Raw genomic sequence first — 16,233 nt, forward strand, 5'->3', positions numbered from 1 at the left:
GTCGAGGGGAGGACAGCGAACTCTCTGCGTGGTTTTTCTGGTTGATTCTGTAGCTGAAAATGGATTGGGAGCGGGGTGCGCGCCGCTCTGGACCCAGTGAGCATGGTAGAGGCTGAGCAGTCCGTGCAGGCCGCCACGATTGCGCAGAATTCTGGAGAAGGGCTTGGCAGGGTCCCCCGAGTCTGGGCGCTTCCAGGCGCTTCCTAGCTCGGTGCAGCCCAAGGAGGTGCCGTAGCAGCTTAAGGATGGATGCAAACACCTTGGGCATACTCCCTTCCCTCTCGGACTTCAGTGGGCTGCAGGAGCCTCGTTCCTAGACAAGGAAGCCGGGTTGCATGGCTACCATGGAGCCCGCTCAGGCACAAGTGTCACCTCCCATCCGCTGGGGGGGGGGTGGGGGGGGAGGTCGGAGGGGGTGAGCACGCTTAGCTCAATGCGGAAACAAAGGGCAGGCCACGCGCCATCGATTTAGGTCCATGCTGAAAGGGGTTGGTAGTTTGGCTGGGGTGCTGCCGTTGCCAAGACGATGTTAATGGAGGATTGTCCCCCCCTACCGTGAGGATTAGGGAAACTCCTTCCTTAGTTGTCTGCTTCACCACCAGACCTGTGGAATATGGAACCTCGGGATGGTGTAGTGCCCAGACAGACACAGCGCTTCCAAAGATAGCCTGGCCTCAAGTATGTGCCATCAACCCCCCATTCTCACTCCACCATCCTCTGCAGGCAGGGGCCCTTTTTTGTCAGGTGATAGCCCACCCCGCCTTCTGACGCTCTGGAGCTTGTAACTCCCAAGTCTTGGATCTTGGCTGGTTCCAGATGGGGATGGATTGATGGGTCCTGTGACAATGACAATGTGGTTCAGGCCCAGGCTCAGGAGAGTGGCTTTTGAGTTCTGTGGGACCCCTGCTGTATGACTGGTTGTATAGCAGAAAGGGCAAAGGTCTGCCTGTCTTAGTCTTTAATTCTGGGATGTAAGTTGGTGTTTAGAAAGCTGTTTATTTTCCCACCCAAGAACGTCTATCAATTCCCCATCTCCAGACCATCTCTAAATAAAGGACTGGATAGATAACTAGCACCCCACCCTCTCTCCAGGCCCCCCAGCAGTCAGGAGTGGTTCGGAAACTCATTGATTCCTTGACCAACATTTGCCTCCCCAGCAGATGTGTGTGCGTGTGTGTGTGTGTGTGTGTGTGTGTGTGTGTGTTTAACAATAACCTAATAACCTGGCTAGACCTCCAGTTCACTTTTGGATGAATATGTTGGCTTTGCTGTTTTTTGTGCTTTTTAAATTTTTTTTATGAGTGACAGTCCCTGACTGTGTGCCTCTGTGTGGCAGAGACCTGGCCTGCACACACCCATAGTGGTGAAAGGGTGTGGCTTATAAGTGACTTCTGGTGTCAGGCACTGTTTCCCAGACAGGAACAAAGGAAATTGATAATGCCACAAACTGCTAGATTGAGGAAAGTTCAGGTTTATTCCCACTGGGAAAAGGGGTCCCTTGTGTTGAGCGTGCCCTTTGACTCACACATCCTTGGAGGTCAATATTAGCCTGCCAGTAGACAGCATTGTGGTACCCTTTCTGTGGGCTAACATTTCCTTCTACCTTTTAAACATCAGTTCATAAAGCTCATTTGTTGAAAAGTTTTAAGTTTTTTTTGTACTTTCCCTCAGCATTGTATAATATCATTTGAGAGGCTTCCTAGCTGTAGGTGTGAACATGTGTTACTTTTCCAGTTGGATTTGTAGTGGTTTTCCAACTGGACCTTGCCTTCTATTTCTTTAGTCAGTATATTCCTTCCTTCCACCTTGAAAAAGAATCACTCTGAAATAAATAAAACCACCCTTGGGCTAATACAGGGCTAGACATGTATTTACTCTATATTCACCTAACAAATAAATGGATAAAGTGTAAACCTCTGTGTCAAGAGAATAACTAAGAGGAAGCAGAATGGGAACATTGGGAAACTTTGGGAATAAATCCAACCCAGATTGTCCCAGCTCTGTTCCCAAATGATGCCCAAACAGTTGCCTCTTCCCAGGGGTACCACCTTGCCACCTTGCCCTGCTCAGACCCTCTTCCTTGTTGACCAAAAGGGCAAGGAAAAGGGGGAGAGGCCATATTCTACCTGGCTACCACCTGGGCCACTCCCCCTAAAGGTGGAGAGCCCTGATCCCTCTCCACTCCCTTCCTGCCCCTCCTTACCACTCCATACCCCAGAAATGCCCACCTGACCAAAGATGACTTGACACTGGTGTTGGGGCACCTTGGCAGGTTAGGAGGAGACTCCACCCACCAGCTGGGCTGGTTGAGATAAAGTGCCTGAGCAAGGGTTTCTCCGGCATAGGTTCTCTACTTGCCTTCCTGACGCTTGGAGCCCAGTCATTCTTTTTTTTTTTTTTTTTTTTTTTTTTGGCCAGTCCTGGGTCTTGGACTCAGGGCCTGAGCACTGTCCCTGGCTTCTTTTTGCTCAAGGCTAGCACTCTGCCACTTGAGCCACAGCGCCACTTCTGGCCATTTTCTGTATATGTGGTGCTGGGGAATCGAACCCAGGGCCTCATGTATATGAGGCAGGCACTCTTGCCACTAGGCCATATCCCCAGCCCCGAGCCCAGTCATTCTTTGAGGAAGGGGACTGGCTTGTGTCTTGTTGGACCTTAGCAGCATCCCTGGCACTGCTGGAACACCAGGATCCTCTCCTGTAGCCCAGCTGGTGGCTATGCTCACTGACCAGGCGGTGGGGCTGCCCCTGACTCCTCTGTCCTCGAAGCTCACTGCCACTCCCAATAGGGAAAACTAAAAGGCAGCTGCCACCCACAGCCCTCCCTACCAGCCTGCCTGCGCAGCCACAGAATGTGGACCATCGCCGCCCCTCCCCCCCCCCGTGGCCTTGCCCCAGGGATGATTGTCCAGGAACCCATTTCCTGTCTTCATAGCCACGTGGGAGACAGTGAGAGTCCACCAGGCAAGGCCTGGAGCTTTTTGGTTCTCGAGTTAAGAACATTCTGCCAGTGTGCAGATGGCATGGGCATCGGCAAAACTGACATACTCAGAGGACTTCTAGGTGGATTCGTTTCATTGGGGGGAACATTTACAATTGTTGATATTCAGTGGACTCTTTGCTGAGCCCAATTAGAGACTCTGTAGAAATCCTCAGGAAATGTATTTCATACCTCAGCTATTGAAGGAAGATCTGGAACACTTGGAAGGCAGATCCCCGGTGCTGCTCAGTGTTCTGCTTGGGGAAGGCTTTTGGCTCATTGCTAAGGATATGGGCTCAGATCAGCCTTAGAAGGTGCTAGTCTCATCTCCCCTTGCATTGTTTAGCCTCTTGGAGAGCTTTATTTGTTTTTGTTCCTTGTGGCTTAGGTATGACAGTACCTTTTCCACAGGTTACCATATGTTTTGTTCATTTGCTTGGGATTTTTTTTTTTGGCAGTCATGGGATTTGCACTCAGAGCCTTGCACTTGCTAAACAGGTACTTGACCACTTGAGCCATGTTCCCAGCCCTGCTGTGGCATTTAAATGTGGTAATACAGTGCTTCCTAGGGACAGACACGTAGTAACAACTCAACAAATGGCATGGTTGATTGGGGTGTCTGGCTGGACACTGGTGGTTGGATAAGTGTGTGGTGGAGTCTGTGGAGCCTGATGATGGAATCATTTATGCTGGATAAAAGGCTACACTAAGGAGGATTCAAGGCAGGAAGACAGTGCCTGCCCACCTCCCTGGGGCCAGGACTAGTTGACTGGAAGTAGATCTCCAAGGTGCCATGCACACATGCTTAAAGGCACACACAGGCTCTGGCTACAGACAGGCCAAGAGACTTCTCTGTCATCCTGTGTCTGCCCTCTTCCTTCTTAAAATCCACTCCATGCTAGGATCACACCCGTGTGAACGGAGGCCCCCTCCCCCTGCCCCTCCAGGAAAGGTGACCCGGCTCAGCAGGGCAGGTCAGACATCTTTATAGTTTACTAGCTGAATAGAAAGGGAGTGCTGATCGTTGAGAATGTAACAGCGGTGATGGAAGGCAGGCTGTGGAAGTACAGGAGATCTTAGAAATAAACAAGTTGGCAATCTGGCAAGGAGGAGGCTTGAGGGCAGGTGACACAGTCATTTCCACGTGCTGTGTGGAATGCACCTTAGGAGTTCCAGACATCTAATAAGTCCTATGTGAATCAACAAATTAGGCTTAAGAAGTCTTTTATCCCTGAAAACAAAGCAATCATAGTTCAGTACTTTTATGTCATTATAGTAGAAATTTTTTTAATTAAATAGATTACAGATAGATAGATCATGTGTGATGTTACATCCCTATAATCCTAGCATTCTGGAGGCTGAGTCAGGAGGATTGTGAGTTTGATATATCCCTTGGGCTACATAACAAGACCCTATCATCAAATCAAATCAAATGAATAAATCGAATGTTAAAATCTTTTACTTAAAATAAATGGGTGTTTGTTTAACCCATATTTTGACATAGGAGCCCCACCTTTGTGTTTGGAGTAACTGATTGCAATTCTTGCCTTTCTTTTTTCTTTCTTCTTTTTTTTTTTTTTTTTTTTTGCTGATAACATGCTCATAATGCATTGTGTAGCTCTTTAGAGTCCTGACTCCAGATGTACACTGTGGAGTAATCTGAGTGCAGAATCTCTTGGCAATGTGAATTTCTTTCCCCCACGGTCTCTAACACCCCATTTGACAGTGCAAATGCTACTCCCTCTTATGAAGTCTTTCCCTTTTATGCTTGTGTTCCAGTACCTTGCACTTAAGTTACATGATCATTTTACCAAGTTATAGTACCAAGTCATGTGATTATTTAAGTTGCATGATGGTTGCAACAAGTAGAATGGGCTGAGGTTTCTGAAAAAGCTCAGATGGCCTTGGCTGCAGATGTCAGCCCAGCTTTGGGGATTTACTTCTGCGCTTCTTCTTAAGGGGAAACATCCATTGTGGGGGGCTTTTGCGTTAAATAAAAGGTGGGAATCCTTCTGCACACCCATCTATGTCATTCTTTCAAGCTTGACACTTTGAAGTCATTCACATAAGATACCAGCTTAAGGGGGAATTACAAAATGTTAATTGCATCTACAATGTACTGTTAGGAAAGCTTTAGATCAAGATCTAACAACTTAGAAGCAGCAAGCCCAAGTTAAATCTGGAGCCACTAATGATGATGTTTCACTCATGGTCTTCCCTTTAGCCTGTCCATGCCACTGTGAAGTCCAGGCGTCACGGGAAAAAGGGACATAATTTATCTCTGCTCCAGCTGCTGGTTTCCTTCCATAGCTGAGTACTCTGTTTACCAGGGAAGGCTGGGTGGTACTGTCCTGGGACCTAGGTTGCAGTTGTACTACACACACACACACACACACACACACACACACACACACACACACGCACGCATGTACACATGCATGCGTAAATGCAGTTTTATCATCCTCTCCTCCCTAGGACAACAAGGGTAATAGAACCCAGGGTCTTTAGCTGATGGTCATGTGATCTTCAGCCAGCTCAAATGACAAGAAGGAAGTGCTGATGGGACAATGAAATAGTGTCTTCCAGGGAATCGCACCAAATTATGAAATGCTGTAAACAGGATTAGGGAGGGGGGATAAAGAAATCCCTGTTGTTGTTTTAAAGCAAAACAAGCGAACAAATCAAAAACTCAAACTTGTGCAGAATCAAACCCAATTCTGCCATTGCTATACAGGTCATTCCAAGAGTGCTGATTTCACTGAGCTGATTGCACCCCTCCTCCCTTGCCTCCCTCTCCCTCCTCCTCACTCTGCAGTCTCCTCCTCCACCTTCCTCTCCTCTTCTTTTTTCTCCTCTTCTCCCTTAGCAAGAAACTTCTTCCTAGATTAAGTCTCAAGCCAGGTGCTTAAATGCCTAAGGATAGGTTGCAACTTAAAGAACACCTTTGGTCACATTTATATATGCATACATGCATGCAAACACACATGTATGTGTGTATACATATGTGAATACTCACATATTTGTTGTATGTATTTTTCTTAAATATTGAGTTTGCTGAAACTTGAATAGCGATCAACTTTGATATTGTTAGTATATTGGAATTAAGTCCATTGTAGCTGATAAGCAGAGGTTGGTTATACAAATAAAATGTGCTTGTTAACTTCCTGCTGCCTGGGGCAGAGTGGAAATGGTGTGGACTGATACACATTGGTCCCTTTCAAAGCCAGCCACCTGCCAGAAACACTAGGAATGGCATTTGGAGCCGTCACCAGCCCTTCTGCCGTCTGTTCCCTGTCTTGTCTTTTCCCCAAGAACAAGGACCTTCTACCTAGGCCCCAATTCTATGCTTCTGAGTTACCCACGGCTTTCAATGAGGCCGGCTCAGTACAGAAGGATGGATTTTTCAGAACATCCCAAATCCACTTGAATAACAACGTAGAGCTTTCACAAACTCACCTGAGCCTTCTATAAACCTGTTTAGTATTTTCCCTGGCTAAGCCTTCAGGGGTAATGTGCTGCATTAGAATCTCCCTCCTGACTGGCTCGGTGCCTCCTGGTTCTGAAGTCCTTCCCTTCCCAGCTCAGCAGCGCCTGAGAAAAGGCGGGTGCTGGCTGCGCTTTCTCTGCGGCATGCTAATAAGGACTGAACACAGTGAAAGACGTTCCTTCCCGTGTCTCTTAAGTGCTATACATAATCATGAACCTGTATTTAATGGCTGATGGGAAATGTAGGGGGAAAAAATTTAAGCAGCAAGATTCATGCTCTAAGTTGACAGTCTGGGCTGCGGTTTAAAATAAAACTTTTAAAAAAGATTCCATCTGATTGTTTGTTACAAGATTAAATTCCAGAAGTCATTACTTTCCTCATTCTACCATCTCTGTTATCACCAGTTCCTTGGGCTCCAGAGGCCCCGAGTTTAATTGCTAATTTAATTGGCCGACTGAGAGACTTTTGGCGAAAAGGAAGAATTCCCACACTTCTTTGCTTTTATCTGTGAAAAGGGGAGATGATGTGGTCTTCTCCCTCCAAAAGGAAAACCGGGGGGCTGTTCTCTCTTCTCCCTGGTAGTCACAGAATGGAGATGAAAGATCTGGGCAAGCTCTTTGGAGCATCGCAGAAGACAGTGTCAGGAGGTGGGCGGCTCCTGGGAGCCACAGACAGCGTGGATCTCAAGTTCTGCCTCAGCTGCTGCCGCCTCACTCCTGAGCTGCAGCCCGAGGAGGCAGCTGGTTCCCAGGGGTGAAATCTGGGTCACAGGGTTTGTGCCCAGGAATGATGGACGGGCGGCCACAGTCTAAACCCTTTTCATTCTATCTGTCTCCCTTTTGGACAAGAAAACCCCAAACCAGGGTGCAGGATCTTGGGTAGGGTGTTCTTTGTGTGACCCCAAGTGATTTCTAACCTCTGCCAGTGCAGGCTTCTCCGGAAATGGGCTGGGACTTCCTTTTTCTTTTTTTTCTTTTCTGGCTGATGTCATGACCCTTGCATGGAATTTCCTGGGACCTTTCCTGTTCTCTCTGGGGCTCTTAGTTTCTTCCTAATCAGACGGGGACTTGGTATAGCATGGCATCGTCTAATTATGCCCAGGGCGGCCTCTCCTGGCACACAGACTGTTTGGCAGGCGACAAGAATCGATTAAGGCCACAGTGATTAAATTAAAGCCAGGCATTGACTGTTGGGATAATATTCGGATGGCTTATTCACGGAATGGCTTTAAATCGACATGGAGCTGGGCTGAGGCTCATTTGTTTCTCTCTGGGAATGGGAGGTTTCTCACAGGCATAGAGGGCGGGGTTTTGTGTAGAACCCTCATCTGGATGGCAGCCCATCGGTCTGACCTGATGGCTGAGCTTCAACACCAGTCCTGCACTCCTCGTGGCTCCAGGTCACTGTCGTTCAGTTATGTCGGTGCAGCCCTCATTCGCACCCCGTTCCCTCCACTTGAATCTTTGGCATCTCTTCCCTCTACATCCTGGAGTGGGTCTGTCAGGTCCTCCCTCCTGTCACCTGGATTTTACCCCTTCCCTAGCCCATTCTGTCTGCGCCAAAACAGGTGTAGGCCCTCTCACCTCCCCCGGGATGGTGATGGAAACAATCCTGGCTCCCACGTCTGTGTCCAGAATTCACATCCAATCTGTTTTGCATTCCAGTGCCAAATTCTTCCCAGAGCAGCACTGTCCAGGCCCTGAGTCCCCAGTCACCGGCTAATGAGGCACGCCCAGCCTCGGACCACCTTCTCAAGGGCCACCAGCTTGCCTGGTCTCTTTTGTCCCTCACTTGTCCATGTCCTCCTTCTCTCCCTGTTGCGGCCACTGCTCCCGTCCTCCCCAAGGGCAGCTCCCCAGCTCTGCCTCTTCCTCTCTCCCCCCTGCTCATTGTGGCAGTGCTGATGCTCAGTTGTCTTCCTCTGCCTTGTTTGTGTACAGGTCTCATCTCCCCGCAGGTATGGGGAATCCTCTGAGGGCAGGGACTGTGTCTCCTGCTCTCCTGCACCCTTGGGGGGTGTGCTGTCACAGGGCTGGGGATTTAACTCAGGGCTCCTGGAGTCAAGCACCGTGTCACCAAACCACACAGCATGGCCTTTGGTTTTTAGTTTGTTTCTCAGGTAGAGTCTTGTGCTTTGGGCTCAGGCCAGCCTTGACTATGATCCTCTGGCTCCTGCCTTACTGGGATTATAGGTGTATACTACAATACTGAACTTGTTTTTGAGAGGATTTCACTGATTTTTCCCAGACTGGCCTCAAACCTTGATCCTCCTGTCTCTACCTTCCAAGGAGCTGGGATGATAGGCATGAACCCCCATACCTGGCACATAATACTCACTCTTGATGAATAGGGTTGGGGGCTAATCGATCAAATAGGGTAATGCCAGATACATTTTGTGCCTGCTCTTAAATAAAGCATGCCTACTACCTATTAGCCCACAGTCTTATTACTCTGAACTTGAAAATAATAAAATCATAGTTCTTCTGAAATGCTTTTTCATGGTTTGCTTTGCCTTCCTTCAAACCAGTTTGACGGTCACCTGAATGGCCCAAATTAGTGTGGCTGTACAAAGATTCAGCTAACAGTAGCAGATTGCATCTATTTTCCTGAAAATGTTGTCTTTGTTAAACCTCACTGCCTGGTAAGGCAGGGGCATCATCCCCTCCCAGTTGGTAAAGTATCAAGTTGAGAGATTTCAGGACCAGGGAAGGAGATCAGTGAGGCCTCATGCCAGGCTCAGCTCTGCCCCTGCCCTGGCCCTCAGGCCCTCCCCCTCCCGCCCCATGCTCTGCCAGCCACTGAAGAGGCAAGGGACATGTCTTTAGTGCTAAGGACCCAGGAAGCGTGCCCTCCAGCTCTGCAAATGGGTTGCATGTAACATGAGCCTGGAGAAATAATTTTAATCTGCAAGCAAGCCGCAGCTTCATGTGGCCGGTGACGGCAGAACCAAATTTAGTGTCATGGTCCACACTTCCCAGAGAAGCTCCATTTTCTTCCATCTGTCAGGACACAGGAGGAATGTGCGCACCTGTGTGGTCTGCCCAGCCAGGGGCTGGAAGATATGGATAGGGGAGCCTGGTGTTTGAACTCAGGGAGTTCAGCTCAGCTCCCAGGTGACACCTAAGAGAGAAATTGAATTCAAACAGAGCAAGCTTTGCTGCTAGAAAAGAGGGTCCTGTCCGGTACTGGTGTCTAATGCCTGTAATCCTAGCTACTCAGGAGGCTAAGATCTGAGGATCCCAGTTCAAAGCCAGCCCTGGCAGGGAAGTCTATGAGACTCTTATCTCCAATTAACCCCCAGAAAACCAGAAGTGGATCTGTGGCTCAAAGTGGCAGAGCACTAGCCTTGAGTGAAAGAGCTCAGGCCCTGAGTTCAAGCCCCATGACTGACCCCCCCCCCCCCCCAAATAAGAGGATCCTGTTGAGGAGGGGAAATTGAGCCTGCTCCAGCTTGCCAGGCTCCTTGCTGGACCCCCAAACTCTACACTCTGCAACTTCCAAGTGGGGGCAGTAGGGCACAAGAGGGAGGGGCTCAGCGTCTGTACCTCCCAAGCAGGGGCTCCCATGGGTTTGAATCCATGTCCCACAGTTCCTCCCTCTAACCAAGACCACGGCCATTTCTGTTCCCTTCTTGCCACCCACCTTCTCTGCAACTTTTTTTTTTAATCTTCTAGTTGTACAGTGATGACACCATATGCAAGATGTGAGATCTCACCCCAGTATGTCTCTCCTTCTCTCTCTCTCTCTCTCTCTCTCTCTCTCTCTCTCTTTCTCTCTCTCTCTCTCTCTCGGGTAATTTCTCTATATAAAATGTTTTCAAAGTGAGTAGTTCTACAAGGAATCTTTACAAGCAACCCACGCTAGACGTGTTAGTGTGTGTGGCTAGGCAGTGGCTAGCCTTGGCCTTGAGCACCGCCCCCCCAATACACACACACAGACCCCTACGGAGTGGCAGATATAGGCTCTTGTGCACATGGCCCTGGGTGTATTAGCAATCAAGCCAAGGTGTCTCCCTAGATCACCAGCAGCCTATCAAAGCTAGTTGGTCACCTCTGTGCCCCAGGTGCAGGGCCTTCACCATCAAAGACAGCCATCTAATAGACACTCAGGTTCTCTGTCACTCCTGAGCAACCTGGAGTTGCCACCTGCTAGTGGGAGCCCCTCCCCCCACAGGACCCCACCCCCCACCCCCTCAAGCTTACAGAGAACACTTGGGACAACCTGGCTTTCTAGATACACTAAGATTGACCTAATTTGGAGTCATTCGTGGAAGTTATGAGTCACTCTAGTATTCTTACTTGGATGCTAGCCTCCAGGCATTTGGAAGAGGCAAGTGATAGGGCATTCAAACACAGGCAACGGAAGTGGGGAAGTGGTGCTGTGGCTCAAAGTGGTAGAGCACTAACTTTGAGTTGAAGAGCTCAGGGACAGTGCCCAGGCCTAGAGTTCAAGCCCCATGACCGACCAAAAAAAAACAACAAAACCACAGGCAGCGATGACCTTGTGCATGGGGTGCCTACATGGTGTGATTTCAGGGTGTTGGGATGAGTTCCCATCCCCCAATTACTAGTAAGTAGATGGTACTTTATAGTTTAGATGGTGTCATTTAATTCATGTTGTACATGTAAATGAAGAATTTGTTTTCCTTAATTCAAGCTCAAGGGTACAGAGCTTTCCTGGCATGTGTGAGGCCCTGGGTTCCATCCCAACACCCACCAAAAAAAATTCTCTTCATTTACACATTCAGACGTTGACCTTTAGGGACGGTAAGTGGGGTTTGGCGAGTGAAGTGGTGTTCTGGAGACTTAAGTGGCAGTTTGAGGCTGGCAGGGAATTTGAACCCAGGGCTTCTGATGCCCCTTTTGCAGATTCATTGTTCTCCCCTGAGGGGCCTGCAATTTATTAAGCTGCTAGTGCCTGGGCTAGTGGGGACAAAACCTCAACCACCTTGTCCCCCAAATCAAAGCAAAAAGATGGTTGGATGCCTGGCAGGTTGGCTGCTGGCTGTCTGGCTAACTAATCAGTCAGCTGGTTAGCTGGCAAGAGTTGGACAGGGCAGAGACCTGGCATGTCAGCTTGAAGGCTTGTATTGCAGGATAAATAAGGGAACAGATAGCTTTTTCCCTTTAAAGTCAAACATGGAGCTATTCCGCATAAGATGTGTTCACGAGCTGTGGGCATTCTTTATATCCACGATCCCCACAGGTGTAGTAACTGGGGGGCAGAAAAGGCAGAAATCACAGACCACAGCTCTGGGGTGGGTTGCACAGGGTTGGGTGGGGGCTACAGGCTCTGCTCAGAGCCTGGAGGAGACAGAGTTCAAGGCTGGAGCCCGCTCACGTTTCCAGGAATCTGGAAGAGACAGAAGAGGAAAAGTCATCATGTGTTAAGGGTGATAAAATAACTCATTTAGTAATACAAGTTATTTTCCCCCCTGGAAACTGAAGGCTAAAAGTACTAGCTGTGATTTGAAAGATAATTGGTAAACTAGCCAAGTTTCTCTCTAGCTGAAAATCTTCTCCTTTCACAACTGCTAATGCCCACTATTTGTGTTTAATTTCCACCACATGATCTCATTGCAGAGTTTGGGGTCCCATGGGGAGCAGACACCCCTTCCTCCCCAGAGCTGTTTTAGTAGTTGTGTCTTTAGTGCTCCACTGAGCAAATGAATAAGTGTCACCATTGTTCACTGAAGTAATAACTGGACAAGCAAATGAATTCCACACAGATTAAATCTCAAGGCCAGCCTCCTGCTTTAATTTACCATGTTAAGATTTTGTGCATAAATTTATAAAGAGCTCTTTATAAAGTTGTTGATCAATGCTGGAGTTGTAGTTTGTTGGTAGGGTTCTTACTAGCATTTGTGAGCCTTGGATTTGAATCCCTTAACACTGCCAAAACACACAAAAAAGTTGTGGTTTAAATATATTACCTATTAATGCCAACATACAATAGAAGCCTTGTTTGTGAAGTTAAATTTTGTGAAATTCTGACTCAGCAATCTTTATGAAGAAGTGATCTAATCCGATGTGCATGACCACTCCATAGATAAAACATTTAGTGTATTCTTGAAAAGGGAGGTAGGTGGGTGGGTGAGTGGGTTTGTTTAAGTGTTCTTGTTACTACTTCGTAAAAAAATTTTTAAGACTTTTGGGCTGGGGATATGGCCTAGTGTCAAGAGTGCTTGCCTTGTATACATGAGACCCTGGGTTCAATTCCCCAGCACCACATATACAGAAAACGGCCAGAAGTGGCGCTGTGGCTCAAGTGGCAGAGTGCTAGCCTTGAGCAAGAAGAAGCTAGGGACAGTGCTCAGGCCCTGAGTCCAAGGCCCAGGACTGGCCAAAAAAGAAATTTTTTTAAAGACTTTTTTAGTCTAAGTGTATGAAGTGGTAGAGCACCTGTCTACCAAGTACAAGGCCCTGAGTTCAAACCCCAGTAGCAAAAACAAACAAACAAACAAACAAACAAACAAAAAAACCCAACATGTGTATATAAAGAGAGACAGAGAGTAAGTTGTGGGGGTTAAATTCAGGTCAGGGACTAGGGGCTGTCCCTGAGTTCTTTTTGCTCAGGGTAGTGCTCTACCACTTTGAGCCACAGCTCCACTTCTGGTTTTCTGGGAGTTAATTGCAGATAAGAGTCTCGTGGACTTTTCTGCCTGGGCTGGTTTTGAACTGCGCTTCTCAGAGCTCAGCTTCCTGAATAGCTAAGATAACAGACATGATTACTAGCTACTATTACAAGAACCTAGCAGGTTTTTAAAAAGATAGACAACAAATCTAAGTGTAGGGACTACAAAATGCCCCCCCCCCAAAGATATCAGTTCTAATCCCAGAATCTATGATCATGTCCTTATTTTCAGATATATGACCTTACATGCAAAAGGGTTCTGCAGATATGATTACATTAATGGCCTGGAGGAAATTATCCTGGAGGATTTTTATGTACCCTAAGTACAGTCACCTGTACACATAAGAATGAGGCAGAGGGAGACTGAAAACACAGGAGAGATGGCAAAGAGATGTTGGGGGCAGAGGTTGCAGCAATGCAGCCACAAGCCAAATGTCACCAGCAGCCACCAGAGGCTAGAAGAGGCACGCAAGGGCTTCTCCCCTGAGCTTTCCCAGGGAGCCTGGCCCTGCCAACCCCTTGATTCTGATCCAATGATAGTGGTTTCAGACTTCTGGCCTCCAAAAATGTGAGCGAGTTAGGTTTGTGGTTCATTTGTTATAGCAGAAAGCCGATGAAATAAGTATGCCCCACGCAAAAAAAAAAAAAAGTAGTTTATCCAAAATTCCAATTTAACTGGGCTTCCTGCATTTTATTTGGCAATTCCCATTCTCAGAGCCAAAGAGAATGGTTTTGAAATGTGAAAAAAGAAGCTGACATTGTTGCCTAGAAGTGGCTTTGAAAACACTAAATTAATTTGAACTTTACCAGCTATCTCTAGAAAAAAAAGAGGTCCTCAATTAGATAGGTGTTCAAGACTTATTCTTTCAACAGTCACTTGAGTACCTATTGTAATAAGAAGCTCTGGGTAAAGGTAGAGGAGGCAGCCATTGGTTGGGTACCTTGAAGATAAGTTGAGAACCATTCAGATAAATCACATGAAATCCTCCCATAAACAGCTTGGTGATTCCACCCTGCGTTTCTGGTTACCTGATCCACCCTTGTACCTGAGAGGTCAGAGGCTGCTGAGGGAGGGCATGATAGCTGCCCTGTAAAATGTTGGGAGCTGCTGGCTCCAGAGTTCCAAAGGAGACTTCAAAGGGAGTAGACGCAAGATGTCTCCATCATTTCCTGCACATCTCACTCTGAAGTGTACCCTGCAGGGGCAGGTGTTAAAGACCCCTGTGGCCTGGTTTCCCATGTGAACAGGGAGGGCTCCCAGCCATGGGCCCAGGCGGGGCTTAGTACAGTGAGGGTGAGGGCTGCTCCTTATTCCCTCTGCCTGTTGAGCACCTGGATGTCTTTTAGTGATGCTCTAGGGTTCCACAGTGCTAGACCTTCAGGGGACTTGGGGCACCCAGAACAGACTAGAATTCTAGAACACCTTAGAATTGTCTCCCAAGGCTTGGTGCCAATGGCTCACACCTGTAATCCTAGCTACTTAGGAGGCTGAGACTTGAGGATTGCAGTTCAAAGCCAGCCTGGGCAGGAAAGTCCATGATACTCTTATCTCCAATTAATCCCAGAAAAAGCCAGAAGTGATGCTGTGGCTCAAGTGGTAGAGCGCCAGCCTTGAGCAAAAAGAAGCTCAGGGACAGCACCTAGGCCCAGAGTTTGAGCCCCAGGACTGCTTCCCAAATACTCAGACCTGGTAAGAGATTAAAAACAGGAACTTCCTAGGAAAAAGAACAAAAGCAGGGCAGAAGATTAAATAGGAAAAGAGGCTTGATCTCACCGGTAAGCAAAAGACTGCCACTCAGGCCCGGTGAGATGCCTTTGTTAGCAAGTCACACCCAGCAAAATCCCCTGCCCAGCTAGGCCATCACTAATAGATGGGACACCTTTGACCGTGCGACGCACACCCCAGCTTTCATCCTTCCCATGTGAGCAAAGGCTTAGGCTGGGGATTCACTGGAGACTTGGATGCAGAAGTCAGGGTGATCCTTGAGCACTCCAAGAGAAACCCCCACTGAAGAGCACCCCAAGGCAAGGCTGGCTGCTGATTGTGTCTGTTGCTTTGCAATTTTCATGTTAGCTCCTATTGTCTGACAAACCACCTCAACAGTATCTTTCTTCCAAGTGCACTCACACAGGTGACCTCATTGAGTGTGTCCAGCCACTCCAGACTGGGGGCACTTCCTGTTTGGAAAGGGAGAAAGTGGCCACTGCCATCCCCAGTCCAGCTGCTGCCTACTTTTAGAATAACTTCCTAGTGTGGGATTCATATCCAGCTGTCCGAGGCGGCTCTCCATGGAGGGAAGGGGTGTCTGTCAGAACCCCACCTGCATAGCCCCCCACAACCAACCACCACTCCTTGAGGGTTTCAGAACCCAGCCCAAGGCCTCAGTCTTGGGGGATGACCTCAATACCCCATGGAGCAACTACAGTATCGGTTCTCAGAGGGTTTGGTGCCCCCTGGACTGCTGTGTCCACCCCCACATACCCCCAGGGAGGCTGGAATGGAGGCATCCTGGGCCGCACAGCCTCTGTGTGGATAGCGACTGCCCAGCATAGCCTGCAGGACCCTGAACTCCCCAGAAAACGATGACATATGAACCCTGGCAGCCCCTGTCCTGCTCAGTCCTCCCCCTGCCTTCCTGACAGTCCCCAGCTCACACCCCAGAGGTCCTCATTAGTCCTCTGACAAGGAGGCAGAGAGGGAAGGAAGAGGATGCAGGATCAGACATGTGACAATGTCTGTCCTCCTCCCCCTAGGAGGACCTCCCTTCTCCCCCACCCCCCGCCCCCGCTTTCTGAGGTTAGGTTGTGCCCGCATCACAAGGTAGGAAGGACCTCAAGTTTGGCTAGATGCCACTTGAGAAAGGAAGAAACTAAGGAATCCAGAGAGGTAACGCAAACCCCCCAGAGCCACACAGCAAGTCTGCGGCATAGCCGGGCCTTCCTCTATCCTCACGCAGATCTCCCCCTCTGCCCCATCACCTCCCTCCAGGGCTGCACAGATGCGCTTGGCTCATTAGGCCAGAAAACCCCAGCATCTGAGGTCCCATGAAATGAAGACTTGGCCTTTCAGCTGCTGGAGGCCAGTCACCTGGACACCTGATCTGATTTACAGATGTGTCCCCTGGCAGCAGCTT

At 48.5% G+C, this 16,233-nt stretch overlaps 1 protein-coding gene and 1 long non-coding RNA gene across 2 annotated transcripts in view; one reads left to right on the plus strand and one right to left on the minus strand.

Annotated features, from left to right (window-relative positions):
• Mapt (microtubule associated protein tau) overlaps window positions 1-16,233 on the plus strand; it is a 93,892-nt gene that overhangs the window by 2,347 nt on the left and 75,312 nt on the right.
• On the minus strand, window positions 1,301-15,510 carry LOC125366526. Its single transcript, XR_007213855.1, has 3 exons — window positions 15,500-15,510; window positions 4,718-4,722; window positions 1,301-2,185 (listed from the first exon to the last, which is right to left on the minus strand). It is a non-coding gene; the product is annotated as an uncharacterized LOC125366526 (long non-coding RNA).

This window comes from Perognathus longimembris, chromosome 17, assembly GCF_023159225.1.
Source record: "Perognathus longimembris pacificus isolate PPM17 chromosome 17, ASM2315922v1, whole genome shotgun sequence".
Lineage (NCBI taxonomy): Eukaryota > Metazoa > Chordata > Mammalia > Rodentia > Heteromyidae > Perognathus > Perognathus longimembris.